This window comes from Ambystoma mexicanum, chromosome 8 (genome assembly GCF_040938575.1).
Source record: "Ambystoma mexicanum isolate Mex_15411 chromosome 8, UKY_AmexF1_1, whole genome shotgun sequence".
Lineage (NCBI taxonomy): Eukaryota > Metazoa > Chordata > Amphibia > Caudata > Ambystomatidae > Ambystoma > Ambystoma mexicanum.
The window spans coordinates 798,639,784-798,659,909 of NC_090929.1; positions in this window are offsets into that span (position 1 = coordinate 798,639,784).

The following is a 20,126-nucleotide window of genomic DNA, read 5'->3' on the forward strand; positions in this document are numbered from 1 at the left end:
AGTTTAGCTTGTAAGGGTCAGGATATGAGTTTGGACACAGGATGGAGAACTCTTTGTTTTTGGGCATTCTGACACCAACATCCTTTTGGTTTTGTTGAGGCAGGGAAACCCGTCAGTGTTATGCAGATATAAGTCTTTCTCCAACCCTTCTTTTACTTTAATAAAAGTCTAGAGCAATCATCACAATGTCTCTCTGTCCGACTCTTACTCCTGATTCATTACTCGTGGTGTTAGAAGTGGGATCTGGCACAGTTGATGCAAACTGGGGAACCCTAAAATTTGAAAGGCTTAGTGAGCAAGCATCCAGATCTGTAGCGACTAAAGAATCTTTTTCAGCAGCCATGAAGAGATATTGCAACTCGGAGACAAGTTAATAATTTCTACTGATCTAGTGCTAGTACTCCTGCCAGGAGCCTTTATAACGTTGGCTTCTAAATCTGGATTTGACTGGCGGTTTGGCCAAGATGTCATGGCTGGAATAATAGATTCCGACTTTAGGGGTGTTGTGAAAATCTTAGTACAAAACAACTGTAAAAATCCCCATCACATTAAGATGGGAGAGAAAGTGTCACAAGGTATCTTAGAGAAGGCCCTATTTCCTAAACTGATAGAAATTACTAGGATGGACAAGACAGAAATAGGAGAGAAAGGCTTTGGAGAGGCAGATGAAAACGTACCAGTTCCATCAAAGGTTCTACCAGCAACACCTAAGGATGACAAAGCTGAAATCATCCCAGATCTAGCATGTGCCCAACATTATGCTTCCATGTTAGCTGAAGCCTTTGTACATACCATCGTGGAGAAAGAGGAAAGGAAGGAGTGGCCTTTTTTCTTTATCAAGCAAGAGTTACTGTACAGGGGGGAGACTAGTCCCGAAGGCATGCATATAACCCAAATTGTGGTCCCTAAAGGTCACAGAAGGATGGTCTTAGAAATCACCATTCCCATCTAACAGGTGGCCATTTAGCAACCTCTAAAACTCGAGGACAAGTAATAACTAGATTGTATTGGCCTGGCATTCAAAACCATTGTCCTTACCTGTGCCTTATGTCTGAAAACTAGCATACAGGTACCCTCCCCAGCTGCACTTCAACTGTTGCCCATTATTGATATACCCTTCTCCGGTATTGGCATGGACATACTGGGCCCTAAGTTAGGGAATTAGTACATCTTGGTAATTTTAGATTATGCACCCGATACCCTGAGGCCTTCCCTCTAAGAAATAACACTTCGAATGGATTGTGTCCTCCAACGTATTCCTCATCTTTGATATCTCGTCCAGCTTCGGCTGTTTTCAGAAAAAATATTCTCGGCGGAGGGTACAGTACGTCTATGGCGTCGAGATGATGTCCCTCGAAGGCCTCCATCGAGGGTGACGTCATCGGGTGTATAAGTAGCAAGCACGGCGCCCGTTGGCCTCAGTTCCATTTTTCCGCAAACGTGTTTGCTTCGGAGACTCAGCGCGCCTCGTTAGCATTTACTTACTACGCAGTTCTCCAAAATTCAAAATAAAACACTCTTTGAGGATTCCAAATCCGGCCATTGTGCAGTAAATCTTAACCCTGCTAGAGAAGGTGCTATAGAACCAGTACCTGGAGAGGAACAAGGGTTGGTATTCCCCATATTTGTTGATCCTCAACAAAGACGGGGGACTGAGATCCATCCTGGGCTTGAGATACTTGAAGAAGTTCCTATGGAAGGACACATTTAAGATGGTCACACTTTCTCAGATCCTCCAGGCCTTGCAGTTACAGGATTGGTAGGTGTCACTGGTCCTTCAGGATGCTTATTTTCATGTGCCAATCCATCTCAAGCACAGACAATACCTAAGGTTCACTGTTGACGGCTCGCACGATCAGTTTCGAGTCCTGCCATTCGGGTTGTCCTCCGCCCTGAGGGTCTTCACCTAACTGATGGCGGTGGTGGTAGCGCATCTCAGGAGAGGGGGGATTCATGTCTACCCCTACCTGGATGATTGGCTGATCAGGGCCCATTTTCCCGAACAAGCCCTGGATCATCTCAGTCACCTGCTACTCCCTTCATAGACTGGGCTTCTCCTTCAATTTCAAGAAGTCACAGATGACACCTTTTCAGCAGCTCCAGTACATCGGAGCTGTATTCGATACATCCTTGGGAAAGAGCTCGCCACCTAAGGCGAGGGCTCAAGACATTCTTCAGATGGTTACCAAATTCCAAACTGCCCAGAATCTTCTGGCATTCGATTTCTTGAGGTTGCTCGGCCTCATGGCATCCTGCATTTTTCTGGTGCCAGAAGCCCGCCTGAGAATGAAATCCCTTCAATGGGCTCTAAGAACACAATGGTCCCAGTTCTCAGGAAGGATGATGGACCTACTTCAGATTCCAAGCAGGGTCGCCCAGGATCTTCTGTGGTGGTCCTGCGAGGACAATATTCTAAAGGGAGAAGATTTTTGGCAGCCATGGCCGGAGATTACAGTAGTGACGGACACCTGACTCACGTTGGGTGGGGCGCCTATGCCAGCGATCGGTCAGTCAGCGGTTGTGGGTCTACATCGGAGTCCAAACTACACATCAACCTTTTGGAGCTGACGGCAATCAGACTAGTGCTGAAGGCCTTCCTGTCCTCGGTCAGGGGAAAGAATGTGCTGATAATGACAGACAACACAGTGGCCATGCATTACCTTAACAAAAGAGGAGGTGCAAGGTCACTACCACTGTGCAGAGAGGCAATGCAGCACTGGTACTGGGGAATTCAAGAAGGAATCTCCTTATCGGCAGTTCACCTAGCCGGGGAGAAAAACACGACGGTGGATGCTCTGAGCAGGCAGAGCAGTCTCCCATGAGTGGGAACTAGCTCAGAAAGTCCTTCAAGAGATCTTCGACCCTTTGGGAACCCCTCAAGTAGACCTATTTGTGACTAGAGTCAACCGGAAGTGCGAAAGGTATTGCTCAAGGGAATTTCCTCCTAGAGGAGCTCTAGGAGACACGTTCATGGTGGATTGGGAGTTCCTACTACTTTACACGTTTCCACTGATCCCCGTCATTCCTCAAGTAATCAGGAGGTTGAGATGGTTCGGAAGACGCATGATCCTAATTGCCCCGGATTGGGCCAGGAGAACCTTATACCTGGACCTTCTAGATATGTCCATCTGTCCTCCGATTCGTCTTCAGCAGAGAGAGGCTCTTCTCTCACAAAGGGAGGGACAGGTTCTCCATCCAGAGGTCAACACTCTCAACCTTCACGCATGGTTTCTGAAAGGCTGAGATACAAGGATTGGGACCTCCCGGATGACGTGATGGAGGTGTTGCTTTCGGCAAGAAGACCAGCAACAAAATCTCTGTACCCTTGTTTTTTGGAACACGTTTTGCGACTGGTGCAGGGAAAAGAATGTTGATCCTTTTCTATGTTCCACCCCAGAGGTGTTATCTTTCCTCTTATCACTGGCACACAAAGGTCTCAATGTTGGGACCATTAAAGGTTACCTGGCAGCGCTCTCCATTTTCAAGCGCTCTTCGGAAGAATGCTCATACTTTAAAATTCCCTTGGTGATTCAATTTCTAAAAGGGCTCACAAATGTGTTCCCACCTTCTTCTTTTCAGGTCCCAGTTTGGGACCTTAATCTTTTGTGCCCCATTTGAACCCTTGCACACATGTCCATTGAGGTTGTTGACCTTTTAAACCATATTGTTGATTGCATTGACATCTGCACGTAGAGTGAGCGAGTTGCAGGCACTTTCCTCTAGGCCACCCTATACTATATTCCACAAGGGCAGGGTTATGTTAAGGTTGTATCTGATTTCCAGCTAATTAGAAAATTGTTGTGCCGGCATTCTATCCCCCGCTGCATCCCGGTAAAGAGGAAGAAAGGCTCCATCGATTGGACCCTAGAAGAGCTTTAAGCTTTTATATTTCTAGGTTCTCCAAACTCAGAGTGGATGACCAACTCTTTATCGGATACACTGGAAGGAAATTCGTTCAAACTGTTTCAAAGCAGACATTATCAAGGTGGATTATTCTTGGCATCGCAGAATGTTACAAATTGGCAGGCAAGGACCCGCCAGAAGGCTTGAGAGCCCATTCCACCAGAGGTATAGCCTCTTCTGCAGCCCTTCAAAGGTGTGTATCTATTAAATCTATCTGTGATACAGCAACTTTGTCATCGCTGCATACATTCTCAAAGCATTACTGTTTAGATGCTTCCCACTCTCAGGATGTTGCCTTTGGTTAGGCGGTACTGTATTCGGCCTTGAAAAACAGAACTGAGGCCAATGGGCAGCGCGTGCTACTTATACACCCGATGACTTCACCTTCGACGGAGGCCTTTGAGGGACATCGACTCAATGCCATCGACGCACAGCGCCCTCTGCCGAGAGAATTCTTTCTGAAAGCAGGCGAAGCTGGGCGAGATATCAAAGATGAGGAATACGTTGGAGGAACTTCCAGTCGAAAGAACGTTACCAGTTGGTAAGTAACTTGTTCTTCTCAGCAAATATTAAAACACTTGTAGAGTGTCTGGTGTCGGGGAAAGATACTGCCTGATTGTTTGTTTTCAACGTGCCTGCAGCATTACTTTTTGTGCTAAATCGGCCCCAATAACAATTTCATTAGTAAATTGAGACACTTATTCTATGAATAATGTGGCGTCTTATATCACTAAAAGTGTGCTACAAACAAGCCATGAAACTACAATAAGTGCCACAAGTCCAACGCTTCAAACATTGATTGACCTCTCAACCTATTTGTTAAATCACTCTCAAAGTGAGCTTATCGAAACAAGTGAGCCCCACGTCCATCAAGCAGAACCAGAAGAAGAAGTAGCTCTCTCTAAGGATCCGCTGATCATAAAGTCTTGTTCTCCCTTTCTGACTTTATCACAAATTCAGCAGAATCTACTTGTGGCGAGTGGTGGTGGAGCAACTAGTCGGGTCGCTGAAGAACTCCCTGAAATAAGCACCCTTGAACCACAGATTATTGGAACTCAAACAAAAATATTGTCCTTATTTGAACAGCCTGACGCATACAAGAGAGATTAAATCAAAACAAAAGGTTGGTCAATCCAGTGAAAATCGACAGACATTTTCACAAAATATACAACAGAGAACTTTCTTGCTCAAACAAATTTTAAATACCGATGAAACCATCATTCTAAATCCAAATGAACTCTAATGATCTTAAAATCATCGAATTTGTAGAAGAACGAAGAACCGACAGAATATACCTACATTTGACATCTCCAGTTATTAAGCATATGCTAATCAATGCAGCCGAAAGTTTCCTAATTATGGGGTTTGACTTGAGAATCGCCAATAACATGGAGTCTGAAGATCGATCGAGGCAGAAAAAGCCAAGCTCTCAGATCGAGCCAACAACATCAATGTTAGAGACAATTATTAACAAAAATGTAGACTGTCATGTAGGAGACAGATACGCCGATCTGCTACAAACAGGAAGAGCGCAAAATGGACCAAGGTCAAAAATAAATGTTACGTTTGAAATGACATCAGCATTACATGATGTTAAAATAGCCTCCACACATTCGCTCGTTACACCAGCACTTGCCAAAGAACAAGATTGGTCTTGGGTGTCACGAGCACTGACATCACAGGACTCCTCTTAGCAATCCACCAAATCAGTAACAAGTAAAACTCAGTCACTGCGTGACACAAATTTAGTTTATCCTCAAATAAAAGTAGCGTCATGGAGTACCCGAGGGTACAATCATCTTACCAAGGTTGGTAATGTAAATTTAGGTCTCTTTGATGCCATTTGTTTGCAAGAGACTTGGCTCCATGACAAACCAATCCTAGATGGCTTTGAGATTTCATTGAGGGTAATCACACAAGGCAAGAAAAGACATTCTTCATCAGATTTACTGACGCCGATTAAATCAGGCAGCCCTCTAACACTAATTAAAAGTGTATCGGCCTGTGCCCTGTCACAAGAACTTGTGATAGGATGGAATTGAAACGTGGACCATCAATGTGAATGGTCACTGGACAAACTGGTCATCATAAACGTTTACTGGAATCCGGCCCTGATCTCCAATGACGACTTCATTGATCACATAGCCAACCTTATTGACTATGCTTACATAAATCGGGAAACGAGTCATAGAATTGTGTGTGGTGACTTAAACACCTTATGTATTCCAACTTCATCTGTCCCAGACACTCCGGTTCACAACAGAGACAAAAAGTCGCAAGACTCTATGTGTAATATCTTGATGAATAGCAAAGACATGCATAGGTTAAATGAAACACAAAGCAAGATAACCCACCCCAGATGACCTGGGAAGGATTGGGTGCAGCTTCCGTCATAGATTATATCTTTGTGTCACGTTCATTTTTACAGTTTGTGACTTAATTCATGATGATAAGAACAGAAGAAAGTGATCACCATTACTTTCCATGGAATGGCTAGGAACTATGAGCCACGAGCAAGAAAGAATGTTGGCTGAAACATTAGTGAGCAATGACTGCCTTTGATTGAAGCTGATAAATAAAAACATCGACAAACTAACATCTGATTTGAAAAAGTATCACACTGTGGTTAATTACATTCCACTTCTAGAACCATATCGGCGTAAAGCTATCAACAATCGCTGAATATCAAAGAATCATAAACACGCCTACAATCATGAACTGGTTATGATATGATATATTTTATTTATATTGTGCTCAATATACAAGTGTATCAGGTTACGCGAAGAAAGCAAGTACGAAAGCTAGCAAGAGTGGGCAAGAAATCCAGGGCTTCAGAAGACCTTAAAAATCTTAGAACAGAGAAGCACAATTATAAAAACTGGCTTCTTGCAAATAGAGCTGCACTATACCAAGCTGACTTGGAATCCATGTTGAAAGTCCTGGTGAGAAAGAAAATCAAACATTTCTGGACTTTAGTAAAATCTGCTAGAGATCAATCAACTAATGAGCAATCCAATCCCATCGGTGAAACGCAGTGGATTGAGTACTTTGGAAAACTATATCTAGCACCGACATCTGCTATTGTATGCATCCAATCTGTAAAAAGCACTAAGCCTTGGGTATTAGAAGTAAGTCCTAATGACATCAGATTGCATATATTAAAACTGAACAACGTGTGGGCTCTGGGCCCCGACGGCCTCACTAATTCAATCCTGAAAGAACAACCGGCAGAGCGGGCACAGTTCATCCACACCAAACTAATGCGGATATCCACCTCACAAATTATTCCATCTTCCTGGAACAAAGCGATTTTAGTCCCTATATTCAAGAAGGGTGACGGGGACAATCCAAAAAACTTTCGTCCAATCGCTCTTCTAGATGTTATTGGGAAAATGTATGGCGCCATCATCTCAGATCACTTCTACAAATGGCGCGTATCGGTGGAAGTCAATGATCCCTTCTAAACAGGCTTTGTGAGGGGTATACGAACCGTAACAAACATTCTTATCACCAATATATTAAAGGGGCGTACTCAGAATACCAAGACACAAATATACATGGCCTTCATCGACTTGGTTCAAGCTTTTGATATGATCGATCGCTTGAAACTTTGGACCAAACTGGAATAAAAAAATTGTCCAGAAGAAATACTAGAGCCGATTAAGGCAATGCATCATAACACGTCATTAAGAGTACGATTGAATACATTGGGTCTATTATCCAAAGAAATAACCACAGCAAGAGGTGTGAAACAGGGGTGTCTGATGGCATCCTCCCTTTTCAACTTCTTTGTGGTGGATATAAAGAACTCTGACCCCCAAATACTAACTTTTCCCCCTATGGTTAGAGGTGTCCCGATATCAAGACTAGTTTATGCTGACAACCTCGTTTTAGTTGATCAAACAAGGAAGTTTAAAATTTTGACATTTGGGAACTCCAACAAAGGCAAAAATACATACTCTTGGAGGCTTAAAGACCAGTCCATTGAGCAAGTCACTACATTCAAATACTTGGGAGTTTGGTTAAGTGACACTCCAACTGAAGCTCCAATGATTTGCCGACTCAAATCCACAATCGTGGCCTTAACAAGTCAAGCATGTGCTTTAAACCAAAGATATGGTTGCTTTTCCATCGTACCAGTGCTGGAATTTTATCGGGCAAAAGTCATACCTACAATCACCTATGGATCAGAAGCTGTCCCACAAATTCCTGAAAAGACGTGGGCCTATCTAAAAGGCCGTTTCTGGAAAAATGTTTTGGGACTCCCTAAATCTGTTCCAATTCAATAAATACGACGAAGATGGGTTTATCCTCACTGCCATCAATGGTCATGTGGAAAAGCTTGAGTCTTTTCATAAAATGTTTTTAGTAGCAGATCGACCAGAAATCATGAAAATGCTACGAAAGGAATTAATGCCATCACAAAGTCTCACGCTGCAGAAATGGTGAGAAAAAATGTGCACCGCCTTGAAAGAGACTGGACGTTCGATTAAAACCTTGAATCACAATCCAATGAGGATTAAGACCAAATTTAGAGAAGGCGACTGGATTAGCACTCTCAATGACGCAAATCAATATTTCAGTGGCTCACATTTCTCATGAATCACGCAAACTAGACATCATTTGCGAATATATGAAACAATTTCCAGATAAGAAATTAAGAGATCAATTTCTTTGAATCAGACTCAATATTCAACCAACGAATGCAGTCCAAGTTATTTGAGGCCTGAGGGAAAGCAGCACTTGTTTTTGCAAAACTGAAGATGAGATGGAAACACTGAAGCATTGGGTCATTGTTTGTCCAGCCCTAAAAGAAAGAAGCACCACAACGTTTCATGACCTCTTTTTAGTCTTCCAAAGACAGGAAATGGAAGAGTGTTGGTCAATACTGATTTCTAGATCTAAACCATTGTACGTGATTGCAATGGCAAATGTTTTGGAACCTCTGTTTTTAGTTTAAGAATTTGAAGTTTTAACATGATTACTCAAACTGATGAGAATCTCTCCAAGATTGGACACTTGTAGGAGCCTTGGAGGATATGACATCCTATGTCATTTTATGTTTGTTTGTTTTTACTTAAAAAAATCTATTGTTTGCAAATAAAAAATAAAAATAAAAATACACTTGAATCCTTTCCTCTCTAGGGTTGGTTTCCGTAAGGAGATCCTCACTGATCAAGGGACCACCTTTATGAGCAAACTAATGGCAGAGGCCAAACAGGTCTACTGATTATCACCCTCAAACCGATTGGTTGGTCGAACATTTTAGTAAGACCCTGAAGAGTGCCTTTAGGAAATTGGAAGAGATGGATGGGAGGAATTGGGGCCTCATGATACCCTGTGCTCTCTTTGCTATTAGGGGCAAAAATACAATCTTCCCTATGCTTTTCGCCTTTTGAGCTTATATATGGTAGAGAGCCACAGGATGTACTGGACATGCTAAGGGAGACGTGGGAGAAAAGAGAGGAAGCTTTACTACCATTATCTCACACCACCCAAAGACTGCAAGAACATATGACCACTGTAAGATCTATAGTCCACTCCCATTTGACCAAGACTCAGGAATATCAGAAATCGCTTTATGACCAGAAAACTACCCTTTGGTCTTTTTCTATAGGACAGAAAGCTCTTGTCCTGTTGCCAACATCTGAAAATAAAATGTTAAGATGGCATGGAACTTATGAGGTCCTATAGCGGACAGGTCTTTGTAACTACTGGGTCTCCCAACCGGATAGACGTACAATGACCCAGGGCTATCATATCAACCTGTTAAAAGAATGGAGAAAAGACCTGATAGTGTCCACATCTGTGGTAATGGCGAGCCTTCTAATGGAAGGGCCGGAAGAGGACAACTTAATACTCCCAAATCTTTTACAAAATCAGAACTAAGATCTCCGAAATCTTCTGACTCAGTTCCCCAATGTTTTTAGTCATGAGCCAGCGAGAGTAAAAGGAGTCTGTCATTATATTCGGACTCTGCCAGGGAAAGTTGTTAACTTGAAACCTTTTAGAATTCCAGTGACCAGGAGGGAGATGGTCGTACAGGAGGTGGAGAAAATGTTAGCCTCTGCCATTATTATTATAATAACCATATCAAAGTCTCTGGTCCTCTCCAATAGCCCTTGTCGCAAAGCCTGATCAGTCGTGGAGATTTCACATTGATTTCCAAAAGGTAAACACGATGCACCTCATTACAAGTACACTGGTCCGGACTTAACGCCGCCAGTATAACCATACCGGCACCGTTTCCGCATCCGCATAATCATGACCTGCGGACCCGGAAATAGCACCACCATAAACCGTCACCGCGGAGTGTAAGCACCCGTAAACTCCGCCTGCACGGAAACCCCTCCGTTACCGGCAATACTAAACACCGCGAGCATCACAAGTAGCACGGACATGGAAACTCACCACAAAAATGGCGCTAAAACCGTGACCACGGTGGCGGTACCGCCGCCACCGCGAACATGACGTTAAACAGTGCCTGGTGACATGAATCAGGGGACAGGTGCACCAAATCAGCCAAGCTGGACCCATCAGGCCACTGGGAACCTACAAAAGGGCCACACCCAGGCCAACTCAAAACAGAATCATGCAGGCAGCAGCTCTAGTAGCATTGGGACTGGGCCTACTCAACCAACAGGCAGCACTGCACATGATGGCAGTAATGGTGCAGAGGAGTAGGCAGAGGCGGCAACCAGCTAACCCTGTACCCATGGCAAACCCCATTGTCCAGCCGGCACCACCCCGCAGGCAGCCTGCAATACCACGCATCAGGGCCTCACCCTGGAACCTTACCCCAGGACAGATCCACACATTATACCGGCTGGACCGTGCAACAATCCTGTACATCACCGCCATGATAGAGGACGACATCAGCAGCCACATAGACACCCCCACCGCCACCCCCCCTCCTGAAGGTTCTGTCTGTACTGTATTTTCTTGGCAGCGGTACCTATCAACACACAGTTGGTGAGCTGCACGGCCTATCACAACCAGGGGCGTTGCTAGGGGGGGGCTAAGGGGGCTATAGCCCCTGATCTTTTGGTTGTAGCCCCGGATAGAATCTCAGGAGGTACAGTCAAAAGACTAGCTAGCCCCCAGTCCCAACAGTTCCGACATCAGCTTAGCCCCAGGTCTTTTCCAGACCTAGCAACTCCCCTGATCACAACCCTGTTTCTCTAAAATCCTGGTACAGGTACTGGATGCCCTGTTGCGCCATATGTCTGAACAGATTGCCCTACCCCGTACCCTTCCCCAGTTCATTGCCACCAAGTTGACCTTCCATGCCATTGCAGGCATGCCAAATTGCATAGGTGCAGTCGACTGCACCCACATCGAGCTGACAGTCCACGTGCAATTGAGATGGTGTTCCGCAATAGGAAACAGTACCACTCACTGAATGTACAGATGGTATGTGATGCCACACAAGTGATAACACATTGCTGCACATGTTTCCCGGGCTCAACACATGACTCAATGGTACTGCGGAATTCCACATTGCCACGGTACATGGAACGCTATGCTGGACAAAGTACATGGCTATTGGGTGAGTAAAGCTGCAAATGCACTGGCCCTGTGGAAGGGGTGTGTGTGTGTCTAGCGCAATGAGCAATGTGAGTGTGCTGCTGCGACTGCACATGCATCACTCCCTGCCCATCAACTGAATAGACAGCACAACCCAAACATCACAAAGCAACACAAGACAGGTTGCCACAGTGTCCCCGTACACACCCTGCCACATGACACACACAGCATGAACTGCCGCTGGCACATACACCTGGAGCCACTGCATACCCCCACCCACAATATGCAGCACTGCCCTCCCAGTGCACATGATGCCTGTACATGAGACATCCTGCATCTACTACAACATCACAGTCGACTGACTCTGCCATTTGTGCACATCACTGCACAATGCCATACTTACCAGCCAATGTCACCCGCAGGGCAAAGTACACATGCACAGCAATGCGTTGGTCAATATCCAGTTGCCAATGTCCACTACAACGACCAAAGAACGGAAATCACCCACCGGTCCAACGACTGCATGCCACATTTGCATGAATGAACAATGACACAAGATTGCACTGCATCTGATGAAGACATGATACAACAAACACTGGCATGCCCCCCACATCTACATCCCATGTAGGTGATGCTGGATATCCACTCACGCCATGGCTGATGACGCCTATACGGAGGCCAAGGAACAGGCATGAAGAGGCATACAACAGGGCACAGGTCCGCACACGTGGCATGATTGAGAGGACATTTGGACTACTGAAGGCCCGGTTCCGCTGTTTGAGCAGATCTGGCAGATCACAGCTGTACAGCCCAGTGAAGACGGGTAAAATCACGCTTGTTTGTTCCATGCTGCACAATCCGTGCCTGCGCAGGAACATACCGATGCCCCCAGGCACAGTTGATGAAGATGGGGATGGAGACGGGGATGGGGATGGGATGGCTCAACCTCCTCCTGGGGGCCCACTAGATGGACAATGAGCACGGGATGCACTGATTCACATTTACTTTTGAGAGACTGCACATTCACAGCATTGCATGGATATGGTGATGCCAGTAAATAAATAGTTGTACTGCAAATGAAATGACGGATGTCCACTCATGTATGTGTTTTTTCAAATGATGATAAATTCATGAAATCACAACAGGGATGGAGGTGCAATGGTTAGGGAAGCTGTACACCCATGCCCACCCACCACCCAAACGTACCCACCCCCAACCAGGCCCCAATACACACACCCCCTAATGGACCTCCCCCACAACCCAAACGTACCCACCCCCAACCAGGCCCCAATACACAAACCCCCTAATGGACCTCCCCTACCAAACAAATGTACCCTCCCCCAACCAGGCCCCAATACACAAACCCCCTAATGGACCTCCCCCACCACCCAAATGTACCCACCCTCTCACACCCTTCTAGTCCCTATGTGTCCAGCAGTGCCTGACACACATGCCATAATTTCCGTGTGCGCTTCGGCGCTTGTGCATCCTTGCCCAAGGGCCCTGTTAGCCGACTTGAGCGCCTCCGTGGACTGGCAGAGGTGGAGCTGGATGGGGTGGTAGTAGTGGACGCCACTGAAGCTGGGATTGGTGGCAGATGTGCAAGGTATGCCTGTTGGCCAATCAACATGGACTCAAGAATCCTTGAAGTGTTGTCATTGCCCTCCCGCACATGGCGTGCCAGGGTCACAATTGTGCTGGCGAAGCATCTAATGGACCTTGAGAGGCGATGTACGGATGTGCTGTAGCACTCCCTCTGCAGCCTGGATTCCTCAAGCTGCCTTTCCACCAGCTGGGTGAGGGTAGCCTGCTGCTTCTCCATCCGCTGCATGTGGGAATTTAGCTCAGCCATTGAGGGGGTAGGTGACCTCATAGGACTGTGGAGTGATGTGGGGCTGAACTCCAGCTCACGGAACGATGCCAAGTCATCCAGGGCGGGCACCTCCGCCTGTGGCCCTGTATCAGACTGCAGTGCCGGGGCACTGTTGTCGCTACATGCTGCCTCCTCTGCAGTGCAGATACTTTCTGTGGTGGGTTGTATAGGAATGATGGGTGCCCGTGGCACCTGTGTTGCATCAGGCAGTGTGGAGATGATGGAGATGTTGGTGATGGTGGCCGGCACATGTGTAGCAGATGCTACTGGGGGCAGAGATGCAGAACTGCTAGCAACATCCTCCTGGGCAGGGGCGCTGGCTTGCACACATGCAGGAGCTGATTTCCTGGGCTGTTGTGCGGTAACACCGTCACTTGATATGGCTGTGGGGACACAGAGGGCATGCAATTATTGTATGGTGGTGCCTGATGGGTGCATCACATGCATCATACAGGTTGATCAGTTAAAAGTACCATTTACATGCATATGCTTGTCGACGGACATGTATTGTAGTGATATGGTTCGTCATCTGGATCATGATTGTGTCCTTTGGCCCGCTCATGCACTGGCTGTGGGGGGGGGGTTGTTAATGGGTCCTTTGGCCCACTCATGCACTGGCTGGGGGGGTTGTTAATGGGTCCTTTGTCCCACTCATGCACTGGCTAGGGGGGGTTGTTAATGGGTCCTTTGGCCCACTCATGCACTGGCTGGGGGGGTTGTTAATGGGTCCTTTGGCCCACTCATGCACTGACTGGGGGGGTTGTTAATGGGTCCTTTGGCCCACTCCTGGCCTCAACATGTACTCATATGGCATTCATATTTGCGCACTTACCAGCATCTGCTTGTGGGCTCACTCCTGCCTCAGCATCCCCGATCCCATGGATGCCCTCAAGGTGGAGGACACTGCTGCAGCGCTCCTCCCATGTTTGCAGCCTCAGTGGGGAAGGGGGCCCTCCACCTGTCCCACTGCTGCGTTGGCGGTGTGTGGAAATCAGGTTCCGCCGCACCCTCAGCCTGAGGTCGTCCCACCTCTTGTGGCAGTCCTTTACGCTCCTCACAGTCACGCCCACAGCAGTGCACTTGCGTGCTGCTTCCGCCCACACTTCCTCCCTGCACTGCTGTGTAGCACGCTGTTGATCAGCACTAAACAGCATCTCTGCATGCTGCACTATGTGGTCGACCAAAACAGTTAGCTCCGCCTCACTAAAGCGCTGTTTGTGTTGCCTCTGGGCTGGAATCCTGGCAGACATGCTGGTAGTCCTTTTTGGCTTCTCACAGTGTGGTTTCTGCTTGTGCTGACTCTGGATGGCAATGGATTGTGCTTTATATGATGGCCGCCTCTCTGTTTCCTGTTTTAGCGATCATGGTATTTCCGGTTCCCTGTCCGTGGCGACGGTGGCGGACACGGTTTTTATGCTACTTGTGGCGCTGCTATGTCCATTTCCGTGGGTGTTTCCGTGGCGGCAGTTACACCGTTTCTGCGTCTGTGTGGTGTACGCGACCGACAGCACGTAATCGGCCGGTCTTTCCGCTACCTTGCGGACGCGGAAACTTTTTTACCGCCGCCACAGAATCACTGCAGTCCGGACCGGAAAAGTTGTAATGAGGCCCAATGTCTCAATTCAACAATTACCCCATGTCAAGGATCAATAACTTAATTGATCGATTGGGCTCAGCTGTTAACCTGTCCACGATTGATCTGACAAAGGGCTATTGGCAGATACCAGTGAATCCAGTGGACAAAGTGAAAACGACCTTCTCCACCGCTGTGGAGATGTTTCAGTTCAAGGTATTACCTTTCGGGCTTGATGGGGCACCCGCCACATTCCAAAGGCTCATGGACTAAATCCTTTGTCCTTTTTCAGCCTTCTGTGAAGCATATTTAGATGACAATCCTCCATAGCAAGACCTTGAATGAACATATGTACCACCTCTATCAGATAACAAGGGCCTTGAGGAAATCCAGACTTACTGCAAACCCCAAAAACCTTGCCCAATCCACAGTAAAGTATGTGCTTATTGTTTTGTTTGGAACGGCCTGGTACAACCACAGACCAAAAAGGTAAAGGCTGTCCTAGAAGCCTCAATCCCAAAGACAAAAAGAGACTGAGTTTTCCTTGGCCTAGTAGAAGGTTTATTCCTACTTACTCCACTATTACAGCATGTCTTACTGACAAACTTGGGAATGTTGAACCCCATAAACGTAAGTGGAACCAAGAAGACCAAGCCTGCTTTAACAGCCTCAAGCAGATTCTTTGCAGTGAGACAGTTCTAAAAGAAGCTGATTTTAACCAAGAGTTCCTTTTACAGACAGATGCATCCCAAGATGGGTTAGGGGCAGTTTTCTCCCAAGGGGCATAATGGCATTGAACATCTGATTCTCTTTATTAGCCAAAGGCTCTTTGCACAGGAGATAAACTATGCCACAACTGAACTTGAGGCATTAGCTATACAAATGGGCTGTATCATATTTATGTTACTATCTCACAGGGAGGAATTTCCAGTTGATAACTGATCATTCCCCTTTAACATGGATCATTCTCCGGAAGGATACTAACGCTAGAGTCATGCACTGGTTCTTAGACCTACAATCCTATTGTTTCAGCATAGAACACAGGAAAGAAAAACACCAGGGCAATATGGATTACCTTTCCCTTTTCCCAGTAGGTGTACGTGAAGGATATTTGAATCTAGCGATGTCATCACTCCCTCTCTGGCGAAATTCTCTTCCCATATAGCCAGGAAAGGGCAGCTACTACCTGATCCCAACCCTGGGGGTGGCTCCCCGAGGGAGTATCATATGAGGGAAAGGAACCCCATGGAAGGATACTTGTTGTTAGGAATGCGGTATTCCCATTTCCACTTATGTTAATATGTTAAGTTAATATAAACGTATAAAGCGCAAACTAACACCAATGAATACCTCATGGTGCTAAAAACCAAAGAGAGAAGGGAGCAGCCCAGCATATCAAAATAACAATCAAAACAACAGAGTCTTTAACAATTTTCGGAACAGCAGATGGTACTCCGTCCAGTGGAGGGAACATGGCAGATACAGAGAGTTACAATTGTCAAGTAGCCCAAAAATAGAAGTAACGATCACAGGCGCACGCGGGTGTGACGGTAAAATAGGAACGACCTTCTGCAGGATTTTAAGTTTGAAATATCCATTCTTGCAAACCATGCTGAGATGCAGAGATTTTAGAGCTCAGGTCCTTCACAACATTTACAGGGATGGGAAGCAGACCAAGCGAAGTGGGCCATAAGGCCTGAGTCAAGAAAGGAGTAGCTAAAGAAGACCCGAGCACCAGAACTGTGGTTTTGTCTGCATTCAGCTTCAGCCATTTCTGAATCATCCAGCCCCCCATGGACTCCAGGCAGCAGTCCAAGCAAGCAGCAGCATCCGCTGCCATCAAATCGAGATGCACAATGATTTTAATGTCATCAGCGTCAGAGTAACAATGGAACCTGTGGTAATGGATGAGTCTGGCCAAAGGCTGAATGTAGACATTGAACAGTATAGGGGAAAGCACAGAACCCTGAGGAACCCCACAAGTGATATGGGTAGTGTCAGATTTAAAAGGGCGAAGAGAAAGTTACTGTGAGCGATCTCCCAAAAAGGATCCAAACCAGCCCAGGATGGAGCCAGAAATCCCAGTGCTAGCCAGTCAATGAAGAAGGGAGGGGTGGTCAACCATGTCAAAATCCGCTGACGGATCTAAAAGGATAAGTGCCCCTACCCGTCCCTGATTGGGCAACCAAGCAAGATCGTCCACGACTGAAACCAGCACAGACTCTGTACTCCGCCCTGGTCTGAACCCAGATTGAAAGGGGTCAAAAAATGAACGTTTTCCAAAAAGGATGAAAGTGAAGGAGAAACAAGTGATTCCAAGAGCTTCACAAGAAATGGAAGTAGGGGGCGTGCCAGCCACAGAAGCCATCCGATGCTTGTCCAGGGAGTTCTGGTATCCAAGCCTGCACCTTCTCCCTTAAATCCCCCTAGAAATGCATGAAATGGTCTGTAAAATTGGGGAGAGCGATCCGAAGTGTAATGGAATATCCCCCTCAAATTCTAGAGTAGGCTGACCATCAGATTAGAGAGATCGGACAGCTAAACATTGTGGCCCGCAACAAGCAAAATGGTGCCCGCAATCTACAGCAATGTTTAACGGCTGCAGCGCTGCATCTGGGAGGCTGCGGCCGAACATAACTCCCGCGGTCTAGGCATGATGGCAGAGCTCCGGTGGATGGAAAGGGAAGCCAAGATCTCTGCTGCTGGCTTCCAACACAGGAGGCGATCTGGTGGGACAGACGTGGCCACTGGAGCGTGTTGGGCTCTGGTGCTGCCGACAGGCACATGTTACAGGAGGGCCTGTGAGATTGAGGCGGAGGCCAAGGGGACCTGGAGGTGAGCAACAAGCGGCGCTGGAAGGCATGGCATAGTAGTGGAAGCTCACCAGCAATGAAGACAAGGCAGGGGTTAGCTATGGCGTGTGCTGCCTTCTCCCGAAGGAGTCAGTACTGACCCCCGCTCAGGACCAGCACTAACTTAGCAGCAGGGAAGAGCAGCATTACTGCGTTCGAGCTTCAGTGCAGTGCACACTTAACAAGAAGCCTACCACATATTGAATGACAGAGAGTGGGGTCCTCTGCCCTCAGTGTCAGCACTCAAACAGCAGAATTTCCCAGATCACTCTCGAATGGGCATACCTACCCACATGCAAAACTGCTCTCCTTGGGGGAACATTTACCTCCACAGAACCTCTGATGTAGCTCTCATCGCGGCCTTCCCACATCCTTTGGTGAAAGGCTGAAACTCAAACTGCAGAGAAGAAGCCTGAGCAGTCTGGGGCTATCTGGAGGTTAGAGGGGAAGGAACAGCATACTCCTAAAAGTCCTAAATCACCATAAAGGCGACTCAGGAGTGAGACAAGTGGTCGCTGTGAGTGGGCATAGTGAAGCAGAATGGCCCGGGTTGTGGTACATAAAAGCGATCATGCAGGGGTCCAAGGCTCAGAAGCGCCCGCAGCTTCTGACGGCAATGCAGGTACACTCACCTCTCACATGGAGGCTGACGACCCACCTACAAGGAGATCAGTCTTAACGGCTATTCTGCAGGAACTTAAGAAAGACATTAAAAACAGTGCTACTGAACTTACCAAAGCCATAGCAAACCTAAACAAAAATTAAAATGTCCTTGCAGTGGAAAGAATATTAGAAACCGCAGTATGTGAGCAGTGGCATGAACAGGAGGAGCTGGCATAACACATGTTCTTCTTGGAACAGCAGATGGAGCAGGTCCTTACCAAGCAGGAAGATGCAGAGAATAGATCCTGGCAGAATAATATCTGCATTCGTGGGATCACCAAGTCCATAATGGATTCAGACCTGCAGGAACATGTGGTGGGGTTGTTTCAACATCTGCTGGACTCCCCTGCCAAGTGAGAGATTGTCCTGGACCATATCCATCGAGTATATTCTTCATATGAACGGAATAAGAATCTGACCCCAGATATCCTTACAAGAGTCCATTTGTATCAGGTGAAGGAGGTGATCATGTGTTTGGCACGAAAACAAGAGCTGGTCCGGTTTCCATACACTTCGATAGCTCTCTACCAGGATCTGGCTCAGGTAACTGCAGAAGCGGAAATTACTTTGGATGGTACATGGCTGGCTAAAGTCCACAGACATACGATATCGGTAGATGTTGTCGTGTGGTGTGCGTTTTGTATGGAAAGGTCAACTACACACCATGTCCAAGGAAGAGGAGGTCGCTGATCTGATGGAGGGGGACAGATACAGGCCTTAAGTGCTGGGGAGCCCATAGGCAGTGCAAGGGCAACTGGACATGTAAGAGCCTGGGTCCGAGTTCAGTGGGAAGCCAGGTGACCAGTGCGTGGAGCAGTCAGGGACATCAGCAAGGGAGAGGAAGAGGGAAAGCAGAAGGGAAAAGGAAGGTCTTGAGTTGCTCCCAGAACCAGAAGTGGTTCTGCTCAAGTTAGAGTGAGGCAGGGAGGCTGTTCCAGAGGGAGGCCCTAGCCGAGGAAAGGGATCTGCCCCCAACTCTCTGCTTGGAGAAGCGACTGAACCTCAGAAAGTTGGAGGCGGATGAGCGGAGAGCTCGCGAAGGAATATGTTTAGGAAGAGAAAGTTGGCAGTAGTGCGGTTCCAGGCCCCAGAAAAGACTTGTGGATGGTGCAAAGGGTCTTGAACTTGATCCTTGCAGCTGTGGGGAGCCAGTGAAGAGATTTCAGAGCTGGAGAGATACGATTCCTGGGCTTGAGGCCAAGGACAAGTCTCGCAGTCCTGTTCTGGATAAGTTTTAAAGGTCGAAGGGTGGAGACAGACAGATTTAGAAAGAGACTGAAGCAGTAGTCCAGCCTAGAGAGGACCAGAGCTCTAGAGACAGTGAGCTTCTGGGGGACAGTGAAAAAAGGCAGAATACCTTTGAGGAGGTGCAGCTGATAGTGTGACTTCTTAGATACGTCGGAGATGTGAGGAGAGGAGGAGAGTGTGTCGTACAAGATGACAGCAAGGTTCTTAGCCTCACAGGAAGGAGTAGGAAGGGGGTCTGAGGTGGGCAGCCACAGAGAGAGAGGAAAGGATGGAGCAGGTGTCCCGATTACTGGCATTAAGGCAGATATCGTTGGTGGCACACCATTCCTGAATTGCAGCTAGACAGTCTGGTATGAGAGAAGCAGCAGGGGTGGCTGAGGGGAGCCTGAAAGAGAGCAGGGTGTCATCCAGATAACACTTAAAGTTAGAGCAGAATGTAGCGATGTGTTGGATAAGAGGTGCCAGGTATTGGTTGAAAAGCCAGGCA